The 21,233-nt window shown below is 36.9% G+C and overlaps 1 pseudogene; it reads right to left on the bottom strand.

Moving 5' to 3' along the window:
* Positions 1-15,383: 15,383 nt before the first annotated feature.
* Positions 15,384-16,157, bottom strand: LOC132014427 (acidic leucine-rich nuclear phosphoprotein 32 family member B-like; annotated as a pseudogene).
* Between the last annotated feature and the right edge of the window lie 5,076 nt (positions 16,158-21,233).

Consider the following 21,233-nt stretch of genomic DNA (forward strand, 5'->3'; position numbering starts at 1 on the left):
CTTAATTGGCAGAATTCATTAATGTTTTAAGATTTTTTTCTTTAGAAATGTCAAATGTATGAGGTAACCCAGGATTATTTTCAATGTATGTCTGTTTCTGAATATTTTTCTTCCACTTTTCTCGCCTGCAGAGCATTTTTTTTTGGAAACAACTCCCTTAAATCCTTAACTTCTTCTACCTGAGTCTCTTCCCTTTCATTTACTCGGCACTGTTCTTATTGAAGCTATTCTTTTGTAGGATTCTTTTGTGTGTCTTACTTCATTCTTCTTGAATCAAATTAACATTTTCTTTCCAGATATTTATCTGTCATTTTAGTTAAATTCCTTGACAGAAAACTAATCTATTTTCTGTTTCGTTTATGAGACTTTTCCAGAAAATTGCAGTACTATTTATAGAGAAAAGATATTTGCAAATACCTTCTATTTTTCACAGGCATATAATCGTAGTGTTGCTTCTAGAGGTAACTGCAAATGTGATCCAGGATTTACTTATGTTTTTCAACATGACATGTTTTTCACATGTCATGAAATAATGGACAGCTTATTAAACATGTCTACTTCTCCCACTGATGACATTACTGAGAATGCCCCCAAAATATGTAAAACCATAGAGACTTCATATTTAACAACAATGATGAAAAATATGAAGGGAGGATTAATCATGCACCTAAAATATATACTTAGCAAAGGATTCTTATACATCTCTCTGGTGGAATATTCTGCCAAAGAGGCAGTACTCTTTGATCATAATTCTGGGCTACCTTAGAAATGAAAAGTTTTGTTCATAATGATCGTCATTCCACTACATAAACAAATGTAGTTGAAGCAGGTAAGAAGCAGTCAGACAGCGTCAAACTAGCTCAGTGTGGACACCCATTGGTGCAGCCTCACTTAACAAGCCTGGGCCACGTCCACAGCTCTGTGTGTCTGGAAAGTCGATTTCATATATTTATCATGAGGTATCTAGACACTATGATACAAAACTATGCTAACAAAACAAAAGAAACTGGCTTCTCCTGTCTTCTGTCATTCTATCCCTTACTCCTCCTGTTCCAGTCAGAACCTTCTCATTACCTTACAAACGCATAAACACTTGTGATTTTGTGACATTTACTCATGCTCTGTAGTTTGTCTGAAATACCCTTCCCCATTCTTTCTGCTGAGCAAACCCTTACTCATACCTCCAAACCCAGCCCAAAGTGTGAGCCACACCGTGAAATGTTTTTACTTTTTCAAAAGGACATACTCTCCCTGCTCTTGATTCTTCCCCAATATGATGTTTGTTACTTACTTAACATGTTGGACCATAATAGCGATTTGCTTCTGACACATGGCCTGGATGTATTAATTTATAAACAGACTCTAATTAATTTATGTTTAACAGTGAGAACAATAATTTCCGGTGGACTTGAATTCTCTCCTCTACTTAGCACACTGCTTTTCCTAGTATCAAGGTTCTGATATATCAAATTACCACCAACATGGCTGAGAGTCATGAGCTCTTGGGCCTTTTATAGATCTAGCTAAGATCCGTGAAGTTCCATAGAGCACCTAAAATGATGAAGAGTCAACTTCTAGAGGTGATCACCATATATTATGTGTAAGGCAAAGGTAACCTATTTGTTACTGCTCCTCATGTCCCCAGTGCACAGCATGAGCTATTGCAGCGCTCTTCAGTTGACATTTCTGCAATGACAGAAATGTTCTACCGTTGTCATGGTAGCCACTAACCACGTGTGACTACTGAATACTTGATATGTAGCTAATGCCACTAAACTAAATTTCAATTTTATTTAATTTTAAATAATTGTAATCAAAATTGAAAAAGCCACATGTGGCTAGTGGCTCCCAAAGTAGAAAGCAGAGTCCACAGATTCAACCTAGTGTAACTAATCATATAGTATAATAAGATAATCCCTCATATTATATTGTCTCAAAAACACAGGATATTTCATAAAATAAGACATCTTTTTTCTAAAGTTATTTATTTGTCAGAGAGAGAGAGAGAGAGTACAAGCAGGGGGAGCAGCAGGTAGAGGCAGAGGGAGAAGCAAACTCCCTGCCAAGCAAGGAGCCTGATATGGGACTTGATCCCAGCATCCTGGGATCATGAGCTGAGCTGAACACAGATGCTTAACTGACTGAGTCACCCAGGTGTCCCAAACAAGACATCTTTAATAGATGCATAAAAATAGGAATCATAGTAAAAACCTAAACTATAATTTTTAGAGAAGGAGTAAGGGTGCAAATCATTTAGTAACTATTGAGTTTCAGTTATATGTTAATCACCATATTCAGTAAAATATGTGAAATATATATATATAGACACACATTAATAGCAACAGGGTTTTTCTTTTAACTTGAGGAATTCACAATCTAAAAGAAAAGGATTTTTTTAGAAACAAATTTTGATTTTGAGCTTTTCTATATATTTATACACACTATCCCCAATTTACTTGTCTATTTTGAAATACCAGAAAAGATCACATGAAACAACTTAATGGTTAATTTTCTGACAGTTAATCTAAACATTCAGATTTTTAAGAAATTTTCTCTAGAATGTAAACATATAAATGTATTTGAGTAATTGGACATTTTCTAAAATATGTAAGAGTAACTTAAACAACAAAATGCATTTTATTAATAATTTATGCATAACAGAATCATGCATACCATTTTTAATGAATACTGGTTTTTTAACTTAAAAATCCAGAGTAAACATTTTTCTATAAAATTATACATTTATAAGCTTCCTTTGATGAGAGTGTATTCATTTGGTATTTGGATCTTTTTTTTTTCTAATTCTATTTTATAGTCTGCTAGATAAATCCTCTTATTCGTTTGTTTCAATGGAGCTTGAATAAAGGTCATTTAAACTGGCTCACCTTGCTTATCCCCTGTGCTTTTCTATAATCTCGACATCCATTGTAAAAGGATCATAGCTTCCTTCTCAATATACCTTTTCAGTATGAGGAGAAATATTAACATTTCATTAAATAAACCTGAGCCTATTAGACTTTAAATCCACACTTTTGTGTGTGTGTTTTGTGTGTGAAAATTATTGAGTTCCTTTGTAAACTCTAAGCAATCTTACTGAACTTGCTGGCTATCAATTATTTTGCAATTCTGATATGCAACTAACACAATAAATAAATGTTAAAGTTTAATATTATGATGGAAAATTCTTCCAAAAGCAATGTTTTTAATATCATAAACTGAGATCTTCAAGTTATGGCTCCAACCCCTGTTGAGTTCTCTGACGTCCTCCTTTAGTAGGATAATTCTTGGTTATATTATTTTTCCAAAAATATAAAGCTGAGTTGTTAACAATTAAATATAATGTCACCAGGACACAATAAATAATGAGATCCACTTTTTCTACTTTAGTACAAAAAAGCAATATGATGCCTTTTATTTGTGATACTTATAATGAAATTCTTACTTGCTATTTTAAGAACCAATATATGTCCTTACTTGTTGTTATCAGAACCAATATGGGTGTAACTCAATTAGTTCAGATAATTTTGTCGATCACCCGTAGCGTATGCAATATTGCCTAATGAGGAATGTAAACAGGACCAGAACAACTCATTCCATCTTCTCACATTTGATTTCTCATACTGGCCTACTGGCCTACACATTCTATGCTGCTTTTACCACAGGAAAAATTTGCCTCTTAGCTTAATTATATTAAAAAATCCCATAGAGATAGAACCTTACTCAATCGAACTATCAATGTCAGTTTACTTTATTATTATCCCCCAGCATCTGAATGCCATCTCGTTCCAGCTTTCTTGTCTACGAAGCCTTGTACAAGTGTCTTGTTATTAGCTATGCTAATTGTCATCAGATAATCCATTGTCACCTACCCAATAGTTATCTTACTCCTCATCTTTGCTAACAGAAGCTCGGTTTGTTCACTGTTCTCTGACTATACGTGTCCCTCAGGGATGAATAATATCCCCAGAGAATGAGATACGAATTGTCTTTGCTAACATAGCTGGTTTCACAAGTCTTACCAACTTCAGGCATATGGAATAGTTCTAGTCAATGATACACACAGAAAAAAATTTTCAGACTGCTTCCTCTTTAACTGCCTCTGCTAATTGCTGTATGAATGTCGGATCCTGGGAGCTACTCACGGCATTTTTTGATTCTGAGGAACTAAAACTAACATGCTGAGAATGGCAGAACAGAAAGATGGGAAAAAATAAACTGTCACTTGTGATTTTGTTAAGTTTATGAATCATGTGAAATAGTATGCTTCCTCTACATTTAAAGGTAATCAGTTTTAGTTTTATGCAGCCAACAATATTCTGATTTATCTAAGTACCCATTTGTTGTACAACGCATCCATACCCTGGATATGCTGTCTAGTAACTCATCTACCTTCTAACCTCTAATTTGAACCAAATACCTTTGACTTTGCTTTTTATTCCAGGAATAATATCTCCACTAGAAAATGGCTACAAGGGGGGGGGCATCTGGTGGCTCAGTCAGTTAAGCATCAGACTTTTGATGTTAGCCCAGGTCATGTGTTGGGCTCTGCACTTAGCAAGGTGTCTGCTTCAGATTCTTCTCTTCCCCCTCCCTCTGCCCCTCCCCACTCCCTGCTCTCTCTTAAAAAAAAAGAAAAAAAAGAAAAGATTAAAAAAAGAAGAAAAAGACTACCAGAGTATTAAAATATTGGCCAAGGAGTTGTCCATATTTAAAGACATTCTGAAGTATTTCCAGATAGGGTAAGACTTATAGCTCTAACGCTCTCACTGCATTGAGTATCCCAAAGCAATGCACGACCTCCCTTAAATTCAGGTAAGTTTCTCTTTACCCACATCCTGCATATTCTAATATTGTGTACACTTTATTTCAATCTTAACATGAATGGCTACTCTTTATCCCATATACATTAGTTATTACAGACCTAATGTATTATAATGAAAGATATAAAAATAAAACCTTTAAACTTTTACTTATACAAAGTCAGTGAGTCTAAAATTGATAATTAAGTATATTTAAAAGCACAAAGAACATCTCAGACAGAAAACATATAATAGATAAAATTTCCCAATGTGTGCAATATCTGGTGTGGTGATTCCCCTCCGTGACTTGTGGCGAAAAGTTTTTCTATTGTGTTTATTATATATGTGTGAGCTCGCAACTGTAAATTCCAATTCAGAAGATTTAGCCTTGGTATCTGGATTCTAAAAATGCTAGTGAGGTAATTATGATGTAAATTTCACTTGAAAACCACCTGATAAGCCCTTACGAACACTGAAGAATACTCTATGAGCCAGCAGCTCTGAATATCAAAAATAACTATTCAGAATAAACAGAAAAGGGAATGATGATATTCTCTGAATAGGTCACTGAAACTAAATTCAGGGAAGCTAGTTGTGATGATTTCTTGTTTATTTGTTTTGTTTCTTTTGTCAATAATATGTGCATTTCCATTTTGTTGGATATAATAAATCTGTCTCATTATTCTTTGTTCTTTCCTTTTCGGAAAAGAAATGATTGAAAATATCCACTAATAAAAGCTATAGTGTCCCAGGACCAAGTGTGTGTGTGTGTGTGTGTGTATGTAGTTTTTATAGCTAGTTCTATTGGCTGCAAGTCTGTTCTGTTTTATTTTGTTTTGTATTGTTTTGCTCTTGTTGAGACATAACAAATAGAGTATAAGATATAATTTATATTTTGTGTTTGAATAAAATGACACAGAGGCAAACATATCTAGGTTAGAGCCACATCTTTAGAAAAGGAAACATTATCTTGGAAACAGACCTTACAGAGGGTCTAGTCCACATCCCACCTCAGAATAATCTACACTGTTGAGTAGACATGTAGCCCCATGCTGTTTCCAGATTGCTGGTAATGCTTGCCAAAAGAATAGAGCTGTTTAGTTGTTTTTAAAATATGCCAAATCCTTCTTCAACTAATCAGGTAATTCCAAAAATATTTCCTCAAAATAGTAAAAAAAAAAAAAAATAGTTAAAAAATGTGGAATTTTTATTCCACACACACACACACACACACACACACACACACACACACACACAAACCAGAAAAGATAAATTCAATGGTGAAGCTTATCATCGCAATGATAAAAGCAATGAACGAAAATCTCAAAGTGCTACGAGCACATATTACAGTTAACCCAACTGAAGGAAAGCATTGTCTGGGAGTGTTCTGTCAGGAACTGGTATTTCGGCTGAGAGCTGAAGGATAAACAAGTGATAAGAAGACAAAGATGGCGGCAAAGAGTGGGAAGAGCTTCTCAAGGCAACACAAAGTACAAAGGGTCTGAGTTAGCGAGAAACATTATAGATTTAAGAACATGAAAATTAAGAAAAAAAAAACATAAGGGATGGTGCAATGGGGATGAATTTCAAAGAGTAGATTTTGAAAACTGTTTATTCCAACAGTTTTTGGAACTCACATTGGCTGAGAGAAGCATTTGGACAGGAAGAGGAGTAGATTTGAGGAGGCCAGATTGTAAGCTCCTGAGGTAGCATGAACTATGGTATTAGCAGTGGAGGGAAGAGAACATACAACTTAAAATCAACAAGAGCTTATTTAGATTGGATGTGAAGTGCAGGAGAAGGTTTTTCCCTTCTGTGATTAGACAAATGTGCGTGCCTTTCACTGAAACAGGGAACAGAGGAAAAGGGCATATTTGGAAGAAAACTTTTTTGGACACATTTGCTTTCAAGAGTCTTTTGAAACATCCAAGTGGAAATGTCAGGCCAACTTTTAGATATATATGTTTAGAATTCAGAAAAGACAAAGATCTGGCTGGGCCTGGCATATCAATAGGAAGAGAGGAAATGGCATGAGTGAAACTGACAGCGTGCCTAGAAGAGGTCAAGGAGTAAGGCTGGATACAAGATTTAAACTTATGAAAAGAAAGTTTGGCAAAAAGTCATTATTTAAGGAGACTCAAATATTCTACATATTGAATTCAAAATATATTACTATTAGGCTAAACTAAATTACCAACTGACTGTCAAAATATTTATCCACAAATAAAGGTGGATAGGGTATTAAATACCAATATTTCCTTATTGCTTTAGTGGTAACTATAAGCCAGATTTACACTACAAACTATCTTCATTATTTTGTCAGATTCACTAGTACTTTTCCAGATTCCCTAATCTGCATCTTTGCCCTATATATGTTCACATCTGCTTATGTCAGATAGGTAACTCCACTTTACTGGAGAGGATATGTTGTTGGAAGAAAAATATCAATCTATAGGTCTTCAAATGCTCTAGATTCAATTTCTTTAAAAAAATTGAATGACACTTTCATTGTTTTAGCTATTTCTATGCCAATGTAAAAATTCATAAATTTATGAAACATGGTAAATTCTGGAGGTGTGACTCTCCACTACGTCTTCTACTTGGAAGTGACAATAAATATCATTCTGAAAACACCTCGCACCCAGTGCCTGCAGAAGCCGCACTGATTTTAGGTGGGTACAAGACTATTGTTGAGATTAAACATCATTGAAAAAGACTTCATTATTCAGAAACTTCTCTCTCCATACAAATATCATAATGTTGTATGCCTGAAACTAATATAATGCTATATGTCAATTACTGTTCAATAAAAAAAGGAAATAAACTACCCCTCCGACTGCTCCCTCTCTCATACACAAAATGACCCTTAAGTTCAGGAACTGGGATGCAATCTCCTACTTGCCATTCCACAGACTATGAGATCTTTTTCTTTTTCTTTTTCAGATTTTATTTATTTATTTGATAGAGAGAGAGACACAGCGAGAGAGGAAACATAAGCAGGGGGAGTGGGAGAGAGAGAAGCAGGCTTCCTGATGTGCAGGGAGCCCAAAGCGGGGCTTGCTCCCAGGACCTTGGGATCATGACCTAAGCTGAAGGCAGCCGCTTAACCGATTGAGCCACCCAGGTGCCCATTTTTTTTAAGGTAAGATGTTTTTCTATGCGGTAGAGCAACATGTGGTGCATAGTAAGTGGGGATAACTGTTTGAAAAGGAAGTGAATAAACACTTTTCACGCATGTAGCTGTTGCATTACTGCCATCACCGTTAGGTGTAGGTAAAATACAAAAACTGCACTGGGCCACGAGAGCAGGATTTTCCTGTATTCATGTCAATTAGCAAAAAGACTCTTTAGACAACACACATCCTGTGTGTGTGCAAAATGAGGCATAAAATGTTGAGTCTGACTTTGGTCACTGTGATTCCTGAGAAACTGTTGGAGATTTTATCACAAAGCAGAACTACTACCCACTGCCTCTTCACAAACACATGGATATTTATCCATCAACTCTAGTAGTCTAGATGTTAAATTTTCTTTTCATTCTAGTACAACGGAATCATTCTATAAAATTGCCATTGAACATTGAACACTGAATTAGTTCATTTAATACTGAGCCATTGCACAGGGTTAGGTTTTCTGAGCCTCTGGTCACAATATTTTGCTAATCTATCAGTATATAATTTTTTCAGGTATGTTTCTTATTATATGTGTATTGTTGATTCATTAATATTGAGCTCATGACCATCAACACATTTAGATGTAATGCATGTCTCCATGAAGCTGACTTAAAGCATGAACTTTCTCTGATGCCACACCTCAGTCTTCTTATACTTAGGAATACCAATCAGCCCTTTATGCTTGGAGGACACCTCAAGCAGTGAATCAGCAACAGAAAGTACAAAAATGCTAAAACATCACACCACCACAAGGACTCTCATTTATAGCAGAAGAGCTAAAATGAGAAGTCAGTGTCTCCCCGTGCCTTGCCTGACCTCAACCAGGAACGTGCACAGCAGGTAACTCAACTTTTTCATTGCCCCGCATATGTCCACACATGTCTGCAAATGACCTCAAAAGCATTATGAGTAGTGACTTTGGGGTTACAAATAAATGTTGGCAGGCAAGCTAATTCGCAAATACAGATTCCACAAGCAATCCACTGTATTTTGGTGAGTCACAAAAGGTGTATCTTCTCAAAAAATTTTTTTGGTGGCCATATTACTCAAAGACAGGAAAGCAGTGACTAATGATGCATTTCTCACATAATAATGAAAAGAAAATATTTATTAAAAATGGCAGAGTAAAACCTCCAGTAAAACTTAATTATATGTTGACTCTGAGTAGCTTTCTATCAAATTGAGTAAAAAAACAATTACAACTTTCAGGTCTTCCTGAAATAGCAAATATAAGGCAAAGAAAACTGCTGATTCCCTCCCAGTAGGTTTTCTACCAACTAAATGACTTCAGATTTCTGCCTTTGTACCTGACATTATTTTCCAGTCTCTTAATATCAAATTATAATGTTTCTAATATTTTAGAAGATTTGTCTAGTCTGTTCCTAGAAAACAGGGATTATGTATTTCATATTATTCCTTTTGCGTGTATTTAAATATCAGGCACAATATTGCATCTAGAAGGGTGTTGACAGTTGAACCAATCCTTCTCTACACATTACATGTGAGAAAACTGAGCTCAAGGAAAGTTAAGTGATGAACATTTCGCACAGAACTTTAAAAATTCAGGACTAGATTAAATATGTGGTTAGTTTGACAATGAAACAACTTATCTTGCACTGGATTTTTTGAAGTTTTGTCTACAGCATACCCTAAATTACCCTTGGTTTAAAAGCAGAACCCAAATAATTAAGAAGCCAGAAGCAGCTCTAAACCAATCATCTGGCTTTTGAAGTTACACTATGATTCAAATAATTCCCATAATATTCTTTCTTGTTTCCAGGTTCTCCACCTGACATTTCTGCTTTTTTTTTTTTTTTTTCCTTTTCAATACACATTTCTCTCAGTCGTGTATTTTTAATGCAGGGCTTTTGCTTTGAGAAACCACAAACTGGAACAAAGCAAGTTCATACCCCCTAAAAGATTGGATGTGAAAAATAATCATGGGTGACTGCTTGGTTTACCTTGAAAATATACTGAGAATAGAGTTCTACTTTCTGTTCATTATTAGTTGCAAGGTGACTCTGAAATAAATACAGGTCTGTTATTTTCTCATACAGTATGGTGGTGTTGCCAAGAAGTTTTTTGACCTTCTGATGCATAATAGTACTTTGCAGACACATAGGAGTTATTAAAAAATGTTTGCTAAATGATTGTTAAATGGCTGAATGGTGGCATTGATTTAAATAAGACCTTGAAGTACTTTTATAGGCACATCTGGTTTTCCTTCTCCATCAGCCTTTTAATTCAAATTAATCACTTGAGCCACAACCTGCCCAAATTAGCAGAACATCCAGTTTCCCATTCTTGAGACTTAAAATTTAAATATAGTGCTGAAATTTTAATAAGCCCAAAGCCAACCTTGTTTCTAAACACCAGGAAGAGATCTGCCTCAAGACCCTTGATAATTCAAATGCATATACAATGTCAAGTGGTTCTCCAAGCTTTCACTACCACATTTAATACTAGTGCTGCTCCTTTTGATGTGTATCTATTCCTCAATAAAGCTTTTACTAAGCCATATCCTCTGGGAAGCACAGTAATTAGTGAGGAATGTGATCCTGCTCTCTTGTTTATCTGAATCTTCTTTGATGGGTATTAAAATAAGAACACTCCAGTGTCTACTTTCACATCTAGCCATTGCTTCCAGATACCGCCTCACAGTGGGAATATCTCAGCTGGGTAAGAGGAAGACTCCAGTGTTAGCCACAGTCTGGGACACACCCAGGTCTCCTCTGCTGCCTGTCAGACCTGGATATTGAGCTGAGGACACCAGCTTTCCTTCAGGATGAGCTCCCCAGTAGACAACGGGGGATATTTACAGCCATTCAACCATAGTTAGGATCATCTCTGTTTGTCAGAAAGATCCTAAAAACACTGAGCCTCAAAAGGTAATAAGGCAGATCTATCTTCTTTCCTTCTAAGGAAGTTTCTTAGCATCAATACAAAAATAACTAAAAAGACCATCGCAAATCAAGAAAGGTCTATCACAAAAGATTCCTAGGGCCATGGGATGGATGGTCCTTAGATTTACACAACAAACGGAGCACTCACAGTTGCGCTTCTCCGAACAAAATATTTATCCTCTGGATGACTCCCTATGTCCAGCTGACAGAAAAAACATACATAGAGAGAGAAAGAGAAAACTTTAAAGTGACAATCTCTTGAAGCCCTTCTTGCCTCAGAGCCCAGGTTCATAAATTAAGCCACACGTATACAGTTGTTCCAAATCCGATTTTTCTTCATAATATTCTCTCTTGTTTTCCCCCTCCCTCTTCACCCTAGACTAAGTCCTTTTGAGTCTTCATTAAAATTTGTTGCTGCGGCACTTGGGTGGCTGTGGGTTAAGCACTGGACTTGATTTAGGCTCAGGTCATGATTTTGGGGTCAGGATGCGCTTGAGGATTCTCTCCTCGTCTTCCTCTGCACTCCCCCTACCTCTCTCTCTCTCTCTCAAATAAATAATCTCTTTAAAAAAGAGATTGTTGCTAATATTTACATCATGTAAGCATTTTCATATGTCTTACCTCACCGTAATCTTTACCACTAAATTGAGAAAATAGAAACAATGACACCAAAAATGTTTCTGCTTCTACAGAAAATCTGCACACCTATTACACCTGCCGCCCCATTTTCTAGCTTCCTTACCTATAAAATTTATAAGACCAAATATTTAATAAAGCTTGTCTAGAAACTGAGAAGAGTAAATTATGTATCAACTGTAATCTGGAATGGAAGGTGACAGATTATTCTGATGATGAAGCAAAAAGCTGGATTTTAATTAAAAAATTAAAAAAATTTGAATATTTGTGTGACAGACATTGCTGTATTATTGTCTCATTTGATACTCACAGCTAACCCTAAGAGGTATATGTCATTTTATCTACATGCAAATCAGAAAACATAGATTTGAGAGTCAAGCCTAAAATAAGGCCTTCCCTGAGGTCAGAGAGTTTCCTGCTTTCCTTGAAGAAGTCAACACCTGTGAGTTCTTCAGCGGCAAGGAAATGAATTTTGCCAAAAAGCATGGGAGATACTAAGAAGATCCTGAGCCTGGAATGAATCCCCAATACTGCAACCCCCTTGAGACCTGAACAGGGGACCAAGATGGGTTGTGTCTGGACTCCTGACCACAAAAACTGTGATACAATAAATATGTTTTATTTTAAAGTATTAAATTTGTAGTAATTTATTTTGCAGCAATAGAATTAATACGTCTGTCAAAGTTCACACACCTAGCAAGTGTGGAAATCAGAATTTGAAGCCAGGGATGCCAGATCCGCAAAACCAACTAAATGAATAATCCCTATCGTTTCTGTTTGGTAGAAGAACGAAAAGCCAGCCAGACAGATAGATGATAGATAGATAACAGATAAATGATAGATACATAAACAGTTGTGCAGCTAGAGAAGACAGACATTGGTATCTAAGTTATTCTAACTTAGAAATACAGGACTTCTAAGCCTCTAGTATATTTAAAAGCAACCACAACAACAAAAAACACAAGCCAACTTAAGTCACCGAAGTCCAAGATGTAAAAGCCACAAAGGCTGTTTTTATCACTAACATGAGTTCTAAAAGGGGTCATTTAAACTTCAGGATATAAAAAAAGAATGCAAAATTACCAGTAACGGATAATGCTTGTGAGAACACTATATAATAAATTTTAAAAATGAAGTAGAAGTAAGTAAGAATCTCTTTCGAGTCATGCTTTGAAATCCTAAGCTAATTTTTCTCTAAACAAACCTGACTTGACATTTTAATTTTGAGAAAAGTTTTATTTTTTCCTAGGCAGTTCTGATATATTGTTCCTCTTTCCCTGAAAAGCCATTAATTCTGGGCTAGTGGCCCTGTTACAGTGCTTCCTGGATGGGAGCACAGAATTCGGAATCAGACAACATGGGTTCAAGTAATGCTAGTGCTTATTGGCATGTGAACTTAGAGTATTCTTTAATTACCAAAATCTCACTTTCTCATTTCTAAATGGAAATGATAATAACAGTGCCTATCTGTCCATGTTGCTATAACTGTAAAATGCCACAGTGTCTTTAAATTGCTTAGGATGTGTCAATGGCATCGGATGCTCATAAAAAAGCTTCCTTTGGGTATTACTTTTAATATTGGTGGGTAATTCATGTTCAGACACAGAACTGAGAACAACTGCCTGTGCAAGGAGCCATTATAATGATACCAACTGAAGTCCTAAGGATTTCAGTATCAGAAATCACACTTCTCAGGTAGATTTTAAAGATCTCAAGAGCAGAGTCACGTTTGACAAACATCCGCTATGTGCTAGCAACAGTGGCAGACATTCATATCTCGTGAGTCTTTTTCTTAATCTCCACCCAGACTTTCAAGGACATGCATTAATGCCTCATTTTCTCACGGGGAGACCCCTACAAAGAGCTCCCGAAGATCTAGGGCAAAGTACGAAACTAGGTTTTTCTTTGTTTCCGTTGTTTACACACAGGGAACAGCAAAGCCCTAAACTAAAATTAAGATTTCTTTTCAGTATCACTCGCAAAGCAGTGTTTCTCAAACTTGTAACACAAGCAAAGCAAGTGAAGCCATTGCCAGGTTGCTGTGAAAAACGTGTTGAATCACTTCTCTGCTGGCAACGCTGAGCTGGATCTGCTAAGCACTCAGTTTACATGAAGGTAGCTCTAAAACTTGCTGAATCATGGCTAGGTTCCCAGGCCCTTATGCTGGCCCCACACTACTGTGTTTGGACAATATGCAAATCAGCCAAAAAGAGGCATGAATGGTAACAAAGGAAAGACAACTTGAAATACAGAATTACACCAATGAGTGGTATATAATACCCACACCCACCAAACAAGAATGAAAAATTGAAATTCAAGTTCATGCCACTGGTGGGTAGAATGTCCAAATTTATATTACCCGTATGCTCATAAGTGCAAAGACAGACAACAAATGGTTCCTGACTAAAGAACTAACTGGAACCAGTGTACAATAACTGAATGAGTGAATGGGGAAGCATTTGGGGAACATATTTGAAACCATCTGGGTCATTATGGAGAGATTGAGAGTGATAAATGAAAAATGTCTATACCTGAGTATACCATGTACCATACATTAGTAATACTGTGTTTCACATAATTCTGAGATTGGTGTGACTCATGTAACATGGCCTATAACACATAACCAGGCAAAACCTACATGCCAGTCTACCCAAGATTTAGATAAAAACAGTTGTACTCATTTCAAAATGCCTGATAACGACCCTCACTCTTTAGTCACTTGGATCTGTGTTCCCACTGCTGTGGCTTAAGGGCTAGAAATCTCTTCTGCCTCATAGACAATGTTCATTCTCTCTGTATATCTTGACTATAGTGGCCTACTTCTTCATCATTTGGGTGAGTAAACCTTGTTTGATTTATTCAAATACTGCCTATGTCTGCTCTACCTATCCATATGTTCATACTATGGACATGTATCAAGAGAATCTTTGTTCAGATATGTCATTCCTAAAGTGGTTAATATTCTAATATCTCACATTAATCCTCAAGGGAGAATCACTGCATACTTTTATACACAGACATATTAATACTTAATATGCACAGATATATACATATACATACATTTTACAGAAACAGATTTACTGTACAGATACAGATACAAACATACAAATTTATTTTTCATTGACTATCTTAAGGAGCTTCGGTCTTGGAGAATAAGACCGAACAACATTACAACAATGTTGTTGTACAATGTACAACATTACTGTAATGTTGACTGAAGCTTTGGAACTCCATTTAGCTCAGTTCCAATTACAATTAACTTTTTTTTTTTCTTTTCAAAATGTTAAGACTTTATTTGCAAAGCTTCTTTGTTGTACAGAAAGTAAAAATGCTATTACAGTCTTGGTGTAACTGATAGCCGCAGATGGTTCACTCAACACCCCCAGCTCTCCACACTACTGCAAGAGTCTTACATGAAAACCTAACAATGCAGGGGTGCCTGGGTGGCTCAGTGCATTAAGCCTCTGCCTTCGGCTCAGATCATGGTCTCAGGGTCCTGGGATCGAGCCCTGTGTTGGGCTCTCTGCTCAGCAGGGAGCCTGTTCACCATCACCACCACCCCCAGTCTGCTTCTGTCTACTTGTGAACTCTGTCTGCCAAATAAATGAAATCTTGAAGAAGAAGAAAAGAAAACCTAACAATGTTTACAATTTTGTTGGGGTGAAGTCCCCCAGTTTGGGGACAGTGTATTTCCCAGAGGGACTAAATGGAGGAAGGTGGAATGTTAGGATTGATTCGATTCTTTGGCTCTTTGGGCGGGTAGGTGTTCTGGGGTTTGTATCACAGCTAGGTTTTTGTTTTTTGTTTTTTGTTTTTTCAAAACCGCTACCAACCCAGACAAGCAGTCCAACCACAACTGAACAGTTCTTTTTTTACAGATTATTCAGGGTCTTGATCATCTTCTCCATCATCTCCTTCATTTTCTCCCTCTTTTTGTCTCTCCCACTTGCTTCCATCATTTTATCTGCGTATTGGTCCTCCCCATCTTCACCTCCACCAACGTCGTCACGTTCGAGTTCTATGTTGTCCGCACTGACTTCACCTTCATCCTCTTCCCCTTCCACACCTTCGTCTTCGTCTTTATCCTTTTCATCATCAAATTCTTCCTCCTCACCATCCTCATCTTCATCTTCTCCTCCTTCTCCCTCCTCTTTTTCACACACACCATCCACCTGGGCATCGAAGCAAGAGGCTTCCCAATCCTCCTGTCCTACCTCTCCGGTTAGGTCCGCTGGGACAGGAGTTTGAAGACACTCTCTCCGCCGTCCTTCAGTTTTGTAACCTCACAGTTAAACAGATCCAGGCTTTTCAGATATTCCAAATTTTTCAAAGGCTCCAAGATGATAATCTTTGAGTTTATTTCCACGTAAGTTAAGCGGTACTGGATTTGGAAGTTTTTCTGCTAGCATGTCCAGACCTCCAAAGATTCTGTTGTCACTAAGCTCAAGCTTTTTCAATTTAGGTAGTTTGGGGAGATCTGAAACTGAAATCAGGCCTGTATTTATTAAACCAAGGAATTCCAAGTGCACACATTCATCTGTGAAGATCTCAATTTTCCAATCATATGGTTTGCAGTTATCCAGGACAAGTTCTCAGACATCTGCCAGGGTCCAGTTCCTCAGCCCCAGCTGGACTTTCCTCTTCATGTCTGTGTTTCCTCCTCCCCTTCTCTTCAAACTTAAATTTGCCAGGTGGGGGACAGAACAGAGAGAGGCTTCCCGGCCTCACAGTAAGGGCTCTTGGGAATCGTCTGCCAGTGGCAGAGGCCAGATTCAGTCACAGGTGGTGTGCGGGTGGGTGAGTGAACCCCAGGAGCCCCAATTCACTTTTTTTTGTGGGTTTTCTATTATATAATATTGTGGGAATTACACTGTGGTTATCTTTAAAAAATGGCACATTTAATTTTTTTCAAATGTTAACTTTTATTTATTATTTTTTAATTTTTTTAAATATTTTATTTATTTATCTGACAGACAGAGATCATAAGTAGGCAGAGAGGCAGGCAGAGAGAGAGGGGGAAGCAGGCTCCCCACCGAGCAGAGAGCCCAATGCAGGGCTCGATCCCAAGACCCTGAGATCATGACCTGAGCCCAAGGGAGAGGCCCAACCACTGAGCTACCCAGGCGCCCCTCAAATGCTAACTTTTAATAGGCTATATGTACCTTTTTTTCTGAAATTTACCTCTTAAAAAAGGACACAGTAATCTCAATTTCCACTGGGTACTTCTTATGATCTTTATTTAATATTTTCTGTTAAATAAATGGATTTGCAACCATAAGGAATTGAGCACTATCATTTAACAAAATTGGGGACTACTTTAATGATATTATAATGAGTAAATAGATATCATCTGCACTGTAAAGCAGAAAAATTTCAAACCGTTAACATGCAAAAGCTTGTAGAGTTTCAATCCTTGATATGGCAAATACCTAATCTATTTTTTAACATAATAAATGTTTTTAGGGGCACCTGGGTGGCTCAGTGGGTTAAGCCTCTGCCTTCGGCTCGGGTCATGATCCCGGGGTCCTGGGATTGAGCCCCGCGTCAGGCTTTCTGCTCAGCAGGGAGCCAGTTTCCCTTCCTCTCTCTCTGCCTGCCTCTCTGCCTACTTGTGATCTCTGTCTGTCAAATAAATAAATAAAATCTTAAAAAAAAAAGACTCTCTTATTTAAAAAAAATAATAAAATAAAATAAATGTTTTTAATCTTTAGAAAAGAAGTGGTGACAAATCTTTAAGCATTATGCATAAAAATAAAAAAGCAATTTAAGTATGATAAGTCCATTATCAATAAAAGGAAAAAGTATGTTCAGCTTTACTGTTGGGTTTTATGAAATTCGACTTCATTTCTGAATTAGACCAGAGTCAGTACTACGCCAAATGGATCATTTCAATACAGTTGTAACCAACATTACCATGTACTGTGCAGTAAGGAAACAGAGCTTAGCTTGCCAGACTATCATTCTTGGAAGCTCTGCCAGTGCAAAAATAGCCTCCTTCCCTTGATATAATATTTAAGGGAATTTTAAGAGGTTCTAAAATTCTTTAGAGACTTATTAGAAGTTACTTGATAAAACAAGCAATCAGTTGTGAGTCTGAGACAGCATCACATAGCTGATTCCCAGTCTAAAACTCCTTCTGCTTCTGGCTGCTGTTTGTCGCTTTGCTCGGCCATCCAGTATCATCAAGGAACTCTTCTGGGACCATCTGCCACTTATCTCTTTGGCCCCAATCTCCTCTTCTGTGATCACTATTGATTTTCCAAATGGACCCACCATTCACTAAATGTAGCAATTATTACATTTAGGTTAGAAACTCCCTTTGCCACGTAGGTTGTATCTGGATTACTAAAGAATCAGTCAAAAACAACCAACGAAATGAAAGCATTTCCTAGAGGCAGATTTTTAAAATTGCTACAATTAAGTTAAGTCTATATGATCATCATTAGTCTATATTTTCTATTTTTTAAAGTAAATTATCCACGCAAATTCCCACATTTAAGTCCTAAGCAAACGCTAACACAGCTGGTCCTCCCAAATGCATTCATCATATGAATTTTTGAACTATGTGCCATTTCTATTCAAAATTGAAATATCCTTCAGGAAAAAGAACCATTTAACAGAAAAAGGTATTTGAATTACAATCTTTTCTTTGGGAAGGCAAACTATTGAGACACTAAAATTATTCGTGGTTTCCAGGGGCTGAGGGTCATAGAAAGTGACATATAGGCGGAGTACGATGGATTTTTAATGCAGTGAAATGATTCTGTATGATAACGTAACGGTAGATACAGGATTTTAGACATTTGGCAAAATCCCAAGATATGGATAACACAAAGAGGGAACCCTAATTTAAACAATGAACGTTGGTTGGTGGTAATATGCCGGTAAAAATTCACCAACTGTAACAAAAGTACACGGATGCAAGATGTTAAGGACAGAGGAAAGTGGGCGGGGGGGCAGGATGCGGCGGGGTGAGGAGAGGCAGTAAATGAAAGCTCCCCTATATCCCATTTGGTATAGACCTAAAAGTGTTCTAAGAAATAAAGTCTATTTATTTAAGAACAGAACGAAATAAAATCCTCCCTCTCACTTGCCTCTTTATACTTCACTATGATTTTGGGTATCTGTCCTCAAATTAACGTAGAGCTATGTGGAGAAGAAAATTTTCAAAGTCTGCTATAAATGAAATAGCCCAAACTGAAATCTCATGAGACACTCAAGCAGAATTTCTGTCAACGTACACTGTAACCTACATCATGTTGGCCAGTTCGTTTAATTCCACCGGGGGTGAAGCAGGGATGGACATGGTCACAGGCTGGGTATGAGCACAGACCCATTATGGATTTGGGGCTTTTTTTTTTTTTTTTTGTAAGAAGAGTGTGTTGTTGTTTAGTTCTTTCATATGTTGAATCTATGTGTTTCAAATTTCAATATATATCATGGTTTGGGCCCTATCTTTTGGGGTTATTAGAATGAAAGGGATAAGTGTCTATCAATGGATGAATGAATAAAGAAGACATGGTACACGCGCGCACACACACACACACACACACACAGTGGAATACTATTCAGCCACAAAAAAAAAAGAAATGAAATGAAATCTTGCCACTGTGATAGCATAGATAGACCTTGAGGATATTAAGCTAAGTGAAGTATGTCAGACATAAAAAGACAAATACCATAGGATCTCACTTGAATGTGGAAGCTAAAACAAACAAAACACGCTCACAGATACAGAAAATAATTTACTGGTTGCCAGAGGCAAGCCGGGGGTGGGCAAAACGACTGAAGTATGTCAAGTGCTACAAACTTCTAGTTATAAAATAAATAAACATGGAGAGGTAATGTACAGTTTGGGGAGTGCTGTTAATGGTGATGTATTATATATTTGAAAGCTGCTAAAAGACTAAATCTTAAAAGTCTTCGCCACAGGAAAAAGAGAAAGAAAGAAGGACAGGGGATACAAAACCCAGAGGACAGGAAGAAGTGAAGAGGGTCAGGCTACTGGACTGTTAGTGACAGTGTCTGCATGGGCCTCATTTACGGTTCGTAAGTAACCGTGTTGATCCAAACATCACCAGTCGTGTTTTTTCCTGCACATTGAAATCTAAGTTAGTATAATTCAGTTGATGTCATATAATGGAAACAATACATATTTAATAAGATAATTAAATTGCAGGTTTACAATGTACTTTCTTCTACTCTTAAGTACTCAGGTATTTGAAGGAATCTGCTAACAATTTAATTCACTGTGCTTTTATGGATGGGAGCAACAGTAGGAGGTAAATTAGAAAAAACGTTTAAAAAAATCAAGCCATATCCACTGACACTTCTAGGTTCACATGTACTAAGCTGACATTTGGAAGAGACTCACTTAAAACACATTCATGAGCGATGCAGATGCACACTGGGAAGGCCAGGAATGTGTCCTGTATGTGTTCTTAACTCAAACCTAAATTCCCCATATTTAGAATAGCTACTTTAACTCAGGGGTCACACTATTATCTCACTTTCCAAATCTTACCCTTCTCTGATAAAGAATGTCTCAGTTAATTAAGTGGTAGAGAATAATTTAATGTTTCCTTAACCATTCAATTTTCTGAATGAAAGAAAAATACTTTTCGTTTAACTAGGGACATGATGTACTAGTGGGAATGAACAAATCCATTATCTCTAACCCAAGGACATGAAAAAAAAGAAAATCCTGCTACAGAGTCTCCTACATATCTATCGTTCTCGGGGTGAACTGTGAAACTTGTTAAAGAATAGATATGAAAAGCATTGCCAATATGTCAGCCACCTTAATACCATCCAAACTTCCTGCAATCGCTGCATTTTCTTCTGTAAGAAATGTCAAGATTTCATCAAAAAGTCTTTTAATTTGGATAGTCTCCATACAGTTGTCTGGCTATTTTCATTCTCTGGTTTGCAACTTCTCTTATACCAGTTGTCATTTCTGTAACCTTTCCAACAGCAACTGTGCAGTCTTGGGACCATGATGCAGAATATCTCACTCAACAATCCTCCCACAAACCATCTGTTTCTAGAGACATCAACAACTGTTGGCATTGGGAGACTCTATGCAAAATGGGAAAGAAATTGTTCAAAATGATAAACTGAAACTTTCTCTGAGATCTCAAATCCCTAGCATCATAGGCAAATAATTGACATATTAAAAGAACAGTATTATTCAAGTAAACGATTTCAAGTCTGGAAAAATAATACACAGAAAACCAGAAACACGGAAAGTCCCTCACTTACTCTTCCATCAGATTTACATAAAGCTGCACATCAAACAAATTTTAATTATAATAATGAATCTCTATAAAATTATGTAATATCCAAATAAAACATCTACCCCCAAAAGTAAAAACATTCACAAGACATTCACTCACCAAACATGGCCACACATATATATATGCTGTTGTCTCACAAACACACACACACACACACACACACACACACACACACACACATTCTTTCGTTATAAAATGACTGATGTCAATCCTTGTGCAAAATCATAAATGGAACTTTATTTTTCTGCATTTTTATTTGAAATCCTATTGTCCTTGAGTTATGAATGATCACCAATAATCATTTTTAATTCACTTTTATGGGGAAACGGAACGATTTTGGAAAGATTCTTTTTTAGGATTTATTTACTTATTTTTGAGAGAGAGAGAGAGAGAGAGCCCACAAGTGGGGGGAGAGGCAGAGGGGAA

Source organism: Mustela nigripes, chromosome 3 (assembly GCF_022355385.1).
Source record: "Mustela nigripes isolate SB6536 chromosome 3, MUSNIG.SB6536, whole genome shotgun sequence".
Classification (NCBI taxonomy): Eukaryota; Metazoa; Chordata; class Mammalia; order Carnivora; family Mustelidae; genus Mustela; species Mustela nigripes.